General features: G+C 42.7%; 1 protein-coding gene across 3 annotated transcripts in view; it reads left to right on the forward strand.

Moving 5' to 3' along the window:
• The window catches only part of LOC110500755 (protocadherin-7), a 216,500-nt gene that overhangs the window by 44,891 nt on the left and 164,109 nt on the right, over positions 1-7,500 (forward strand). The gene's annotated exons all lie outside the window — the stretch shown is intronic.

Genomic DNA, 7,500 nt, shown 5'->3' on the forward strand with positions numbered 1-7,500 from the left:
CCCGAAACAGTATCCTGGAATCAAAAGGGCAAAAGCTGAAATAATCTTCTCCCAAATTACAGAGGAACATCTGGAGGCCCTTCTGGATACATCAGATTATCACAGGTGTCTGTAATTATCTCTGACCCTCTCTCTGGCCTTATTATCACAGGTGTCTGTAATTATCTCTGACCCTCTCTCTGGCCTTATTATCACAGGTGTCTGTAATTATCTCTGACCCTCTCTCTGGCCTTATTATCACAGGTGTCTGTAATTATCTCTGACCCTCTCTCTGGCCTTATTATCACAGGTGTCTGTAATTATCTCTGACCCTCTCTCTGGCCTTATTATCACAGGTGTCTGTAATTATCTCTGACCCTCTCTCTGGCCTTATTATCACAGGTGTCTGTAATTATCTCTGACCCTCTCTCTGGCCTTATTATCACAGGTGTCTGTAATTATCTCTGACCCTCTCTCTGGCCTTATTATCACAGGTGTCTGTAATTATCTCTGACCCTCTCTCTGGCCTTATTATCACAGGTGTCTGTAATTATCTCTGACCCTCTCTCTGGCCTTATTATCACAGGTGTCTGTAATTATCTCTGACCCTCTCTCTGGCCTTATTATCACAGGTGTCTGTAATTATCTCTGACCCTCTCTCTGGCCTTATTATCACAGGTGTCTGTAATTATCTCTGACCCTCTCTCTGGCCTTATTATCACAGGTGTCTGTAATTATCTCTGACCCTCTCTCTGGCCTTATTATCACAGGTGTCTGTAATTATCTCTGACCCTCTCTCTGGCCTTATTATCACAGGTGTCTGTAATTATCTCTGACCCTCTCTCTGGCCTTATTATCACAGGTGTCTGTAATTATCTCTGACCCTCTCTCTGGCCTTATTATCACAGGTGTCTGTAATTATCTCTGACCCTCTCTCTGGCCTTATTATCACAGGTGTCTGTAATTATCTCTGACCCTCTCTCTGGCCTTATTATCACAGGTGTCTGTAATTATCTCTGACCCTCTCTCTGGCCTTATTATCACAGGTGTCTGTAATTATCTCTGACCCTCTCTCTGGCCTTATTATCACAGGTGTCTGTAATTATCTCTGACCCTCTCTCTGGCCTTATTATCACAGGTGTCTGTAATTATCTCTGACCCTCTCTCTGGCCTTATTATCACAGGTGTCTGTAATTATCTCTGACCCTCTCTCTGGCCTTATTATCACAGGTGTCTGTAATTATCTCTGACCCTCTCTCTGGCCTTATTATCACAGGTGTCTGTAATTATCTCTGACCCTCTCTCTGGCCTTATTATCACAGGTGTCTGTAATTATCTCTGACCCTCTCTCTGGCCTTATTATCACAGGTGTCTGTAATTATCTCTGACCCTCTCTCTGGCCTTATTATCACAGGTGTCTGTAATTATCTCTGACCCTCTCTCTGGCCTTATTATCACAGGTGTCTGTAATTATCTCTGACCCTCTCTCTGGCCTTATTATCACAGGTGTCTGTAATTATCTCTGACCCTCTCTCTGGCCTTATTATCACAGGTGTCTGTAATTATCTCTGACCCTCTCTCTGGCCTTATTATCACAGGTGTCTGTAATTATCTCTGACCCTCTCTCTGGCCTTATTATCACAGGTGTCTGTAATTATCTCTGCCCTTATTATCACATGTGAAATATATTAAATAATTATATAAGGCAAATCTTTTTTTTTTTAAGAATGTCAAAACTGTTAAACATAAATATAAACCATCAACTTATTGATTACTGTTGGTGTTTTAATATTTTTTGGGCGTCAAACTGATAGCAGTTGTTTCAAAAGGGTAATAGAGGTCATTCAAAATAATGCCATTGTTGATAAGATGCTTTTTTTTCATTAATTAGGTGATTTTCTCTTATGGTCTATCTACTATAAATTAATGGACAATACGGTCCACAGATAAAATAAATTAATAACATCTATTCATTTTTTTTTGTTATTCCATTATAAGTGACTAAAGTTACGATAGATTGCCGTACATTTTCTGTTAATTACCAAATTTACTGAAGATTCCGGTAACTTCTGGTAAATAATTGGTAGCTTTCAACCCTAATAAGGACACAGTTTTTTTATTCTTCCAGTGAAGAACGACTGAATAGTCAATAGAGATTGCAAACGGTCGTAAATAAATAAATCATAAATCCTCATGACATGGAAATACCTCGGAATCTACACGCATGTCACCGAGACACAAAGCGATTGTGCAGGACAGAAATAAAGGACCACACAGATCACGTCACCTGCACATCTAGTCTGAAAAAGTGCAGATATCTATTATGATGAACACACACACACACGTGTGTGAAAACACACACACGCACTACTGTAACATTTGCATACAAATGCTTACATCACCTCCCACTGCCAAATCTATTCATCGCCAAAACCACAGGCTATATACCACACACACACACACACAGACACACACACAGACACACACACAGACACACACACACACACACACACACACACACACACACACACACACACACACACACACACAGACACAGACACACACACAGACACACACACACACACACACACACACAGACACACACACACACACACACACACACACACACACACACACAAATTCAGATTGAAAGACCATAATTACTCCACATCGTCCAGAAAACAGCTGCATCTCCTGATGTATTTCCATAAATATTCAATTTCCTTCAGTATCTCAGGCCTTCTTGGGCCATCTTGGGCCATCTTGGGCCATCTCGGGCCATCTCAGACCATCTCAGGCCTTCTCAGGCCCTCTTGGGCCATCTTGGGCCATCTCGGGCCATCTCAGGCCTTCTCAGGCCCTCTTGGGCCATCTTGGGCCATCTTGGGCCCATCTCAGACCATCTCAGGCCTTCTCAGGCCCTCTTGGGTCATCTTGGGCCATCTCGGGCCATCTCGGGGCCATCTCAGACCATCTCAGACCATTTCAGGCCTTCTCAGGCCCTCTTGGGCCATCTCAGACCATCTCAGACCATTTCAGGCCTTCTCAGGCCCTCTTGGGCCATCTCAGACCATCTCAGACCATTTCAGGTAATGGAGGTGTATACAGCGTCTTGAAATATTAAACCCACTGTATATCTAAGACATTTTGGCAAGAGATTTTCAGCTGTGTTATTGCACGGACTGCCATTTTGGATGAAGGCCATGTGGATAAGTCTGGCTTATTTTATATTGAAATGAACAAATAAAGTAAATGTAATGTATGTAAGTCTACAATATAGTAAGCTCTAATGGGTATTGGTTTTAACTCAAACCAGTGTTTTACAACTGAAGGTATTTCTACAACGTGGCTGACATCTCCCATCCATTTCATAGTGAACATGTTTTATAGGATGAGATACTTTGTTTTGTCTGATGTTCTGAAGGCCCCACTTGACTTGGCCTTGGATTTTTCTCTCTCCAGTTTTTATGTCAGAGCCGCGTACCACTTCAATAGTTAATGAGGCATTCCATTCCATCATGTTCCGGAGATTCCGCTGTTTGGACGTACGTTGTCGGGGGGGGGAAGGATGTTGCAGCGATCCAGGAACAACATGAATAATGAGAACGATGTCTGGGATAGTTGGGGACCTGGACCTGCCAGTTTTGTTCAACCGATTCTGACTCGTCTTTCTGTAATTCGGAGCGGCAAGAATCTTGTCTCTGCGGAAGAGGCAGTCTGGTTCATGATCTTCCGACTCAATCAGTGTTCTTCTGTCAGGTTTCGGAGGTTTTTCTAATGTTCTTTTAATGCTATCACTTAAACGTAATTGCTCCAGGGTCACCTTTGATAATGGCCGACCCTGGCTGTGACCCCACTCTCCGAGGGTGTGTCAGGGAGAGTTGGGATATGCAACAAAACATATTTACATTTCATACATGAATATTAATACTCACTTGTGAACTAAACAAATATAAACACCAAACTAATGATTAGGAATATGATTATGATTATGATTGCGAGTACGATTCCGATTCCGATCAAGATAATGATTGTGATGATTATCAATATGATTATTATTATTATTAGTAGTATATTATATTATTGTGATTATATTATTATATCTATTAGGATTCTAATATTATTATGAATATGATTAGAATTATAATAATTGTGATTATTCATAGTATTATTAGTATTTTTTTTTTACCTTTAACCAGGTAGGCCAGTTGAGAACAACTTCTCATTTTCAACTGTGACCTGGCCAAGATAAAGCAAAGCAGTGTGACAAAAACAACAACACAGAGTTACACATAAACAAACGTACAGTCAATAACACAGAAGAAAAGATAAATAGAAAAATCTATAGTGTGTGCAAATGTAGAAGAGTAGGGAGGTAGGCAATGAATAGGCCCTAGAGTCGAAAATAATTACAATTTAGCATTAATACTGGAGTGATAGATGTGCAGATGATGATGTGCAGGTAGAGATACTGGGGTGCAAAAGATCAAGAGGGTAAGTAATAATATGGGGATGAGGTAGTCGGGTGTGCTATTTACAGATTGTGTACAGGTACAGTGATCGGTAAGCTGCTCTGACAGCTGATGCTTAAAGTTAGAGAGGGAGATATAAGACTCCAGCTTCAGAGATTTTTGCAGTTCGTTCCAGTCATTGGCAGCAGAGAACTGGAAGGAAAGGCGGCCAAAGGAAGTGATGTCTTTGGGGATGACCATTGAGATATACCTGCTGGAGCTCGTGCTACGGGTGGGTGTTGCTATGGTGACCAGTGAGCTGAGATAAGGCGGAGCTTTACCTAGCAAAGACGTGTAGATGACCTGGAGAAAGTGGATTTGGAGACGAACATGTAGTGAGGACCAGCCAACGAGAGCATACAGGTCACAGTGATGGGTAGTATATGGGGCTTTGGTGACAAAACAGATGGCATTGTGATAGACTGAATCTTGTTTGCTGAGTAGAGTGTTGGGGGCTATTTTGTAAATGACATCGCCGAAGTCAAGAATCGGTAGGATAGTAAGTTTTACGAGGGTAAGTTTGGCAGCATGAGAGAAGGAGGCTTTGTTACGATATAGGAAGCCAATTCTAGATTTAATTTTGTATTGGAGATGCTTAATGTGAGTCTGGAAGGAGAGTTTACAGTCTAACCAGACACCTAGGTATTTGTAGTTGTCCACATATTCTAAGTCAGAACTGTCCAGAGTAGTGATGCTAGTGGGTCGGTCGGGTGTGGGCAGCAATCGGTTGAAGAACATCCACTTAGTTTTACTAGCATTAAAAGCAGTTGGAGGCCACGGAAGGAGTGTTGTATGGCATTGAAGGTCACCAATAGCAAGAGTGATAAGTTGCTGCAGGGGGTGCTGAGATGTTGTCCAGGGTTGGAGTAGCCAGGTGGAAAGCATGGCCAGCCGTGGAAAAATGCAAGTCTGGGGTGAACCAAGGTATCTGTTCTTATTTCTACATTTTGTGAATGGGGCATGCTTATTTAAGATGGAGAGGAAAGCACTTTTGAAGAGCCACCAGGCATCATCTACTGACGGAATGAGGTCAATATCCTTCCAAGATACCCGGGCCAGGTCAATTAGAAAGGCCTGCTTGCTGAAGTGTTTTAGGGAGTGTTTGACAGTGATGAAGGGTGGTCGTTTGACCGCGAACCCAGTACGCACCCAGGTAATGAAGCAGTGATCGCTGAGATCCTGGTTGGTAGACAGCAGAGGTGTATTTAGAGGGAAGGTTGTTCAGGATGATATCTATGAGGGTGCCCATGGTTACTGATTTAGAGTTGTACCTGGTAGGTTCCTTGATGATTTGTGTGAGATTGAGAGCATCAAGCTTAGATTGTAGGACGGCCGGGGTGTTAAGCCTGTTCCAGTTTAGGTCACCTAACAGTACAAACTCTGAAGATAGATGGGGGACAATCAATTCACATATGGTGTCCAGGGCACAGCTGGGTGCCGCAGTGGGTCCATTACAAGCGGTGACAGTGAGAGACTTGTTCCTGCAAAGGTGGATTTTTAAAAGAAGCAGCTCTAATTGTTTAGTAGTGTGGATATTATTATGATTGTAATTATATTATTATAATTACCATGATTATATTATTGTTATGAATTTGATTATTGTGATGATGATTATTGTCTCCATCTGTGTCTTATTACGATTGAACACCATCCTGTCCTTGTCTTCTCTTGTCTCGCTGTGACAGATGTCTCAAACCTGGGGAGGGGAAAGCATTAGAGCTAGAAACCCCCAGACCAAGTCTTCTTGTCAACTGTACTCAGATCTTTCACATCAGTGATCACAAAGAGGAGAATATCAATAAAAGGAACCCAGTTTAGAGGATTGGGACACAGTCTTTGCATATATTGTTGCATGTTCATTCCCTACTTAATTAATCTCAGCACTCACTGTAGTCAAATGTAAGGCAAGGTCTCTCTCCCCCACCATCCCAACTCTGTTGGCTTCGTCTTTGAAGTGAGTCTCTCAGCCCTTTGATCCACCTTGGCTGCCCTGAACAACACTCAGTGGAGATACCCAGTCTACTACTACTGACAGCATGGGAAATTACAGAAGGGGGCTTTAAATGAACGAGCCAATGAAATGACCCCGTCAACGTAGCATCTGCGGCAATTTGGTTTTCATACGTTGTGGATGGAGTCTGGGTTGAGGCGTTAACTTTAGTAGGGATTTGGCGATATTGTGTCTTTAGACTCCAGCTGGGGTTTTCTATAACTTTCCATGACTTTTCATTGGTTGCTTTGTGCGTAATCACAGTTTGGAGTCTTGCCGTGACAAACTGTCGATATCACTTCTTGCCTTGCGTGCTTTATATCCGGGGAATATTTATGGAGTGTGTCTCTATTTTCATGCTTGATGGATTTGAATCCCACCCACTACACCCACACAGACACACACACACACACACTGGCCAAGCACCGAGCACTTTTCCTCTTTGTTTCTCTCTCTCTCTCTCTCTCTCTCCCTCTCTCTCTTTCTCTGTCCTCTCTAAATCTGATTTCCCGCTCTCTCTCTCTCTCTCTCTCTTTCTCTGTCCTCTCTAATTCTCTGTCCCCCCCCCCTCGCTCTCTCTCTCTCTCTCTCTCTCTCTCTCTCTCTCTCTCTCTGTCCTCTCTAATTCTCTGTCTCCCCTGTCTCTCTCTCTCTCTCTCTCTCTCTCTCTCTCTCTCTCTCTTTCTCTGTCCTCTCTAATTCTCTGTCTCCCCTCTCTCTCTCTCTCTCTCTCTCTCTCTCTCTCTCTCTTTCTCTGTCCTCTCTAATTCTCTGTCTCTCTCTCTCTCTCTCTGTCCTCTCTGTCATCTCTCTTTCTCTCTGTCCTCTCTCTTTCTTTCTCTGTCCTCTCTAATTCTGTTTCCCCTCTCTCTCTCTCTCTCTTTCTCTGTTCTCTCTAATTCTCTGTTTTCCCTCTCTCTCTCTCTCTCTCTTTCTCTGTCCTCTCTAATTCTATGTTTTCCCTCTCTCTCTCTCTCTCTCTCTTTCTCTGTCCTCTCTAATTCTCTGTTTCCCCTCTCT

This window comes from Oncorhynchus mykiss, chromosome 21 (assembly GCF_013265735.2).
Source record: "Oncorhynchus mykiss isolate Arlee chromosome 21, USDA_OmykA_1.1, whole genome shotgun sequence".
In the NCBI taxonomy this organism is placed as follows: Eukaryota; Metazoa; Chordata; class Actinopteri; order Salmoniformes; family Salmonidae; genus Oncorhynchus; species Oncorhynchus mykiss.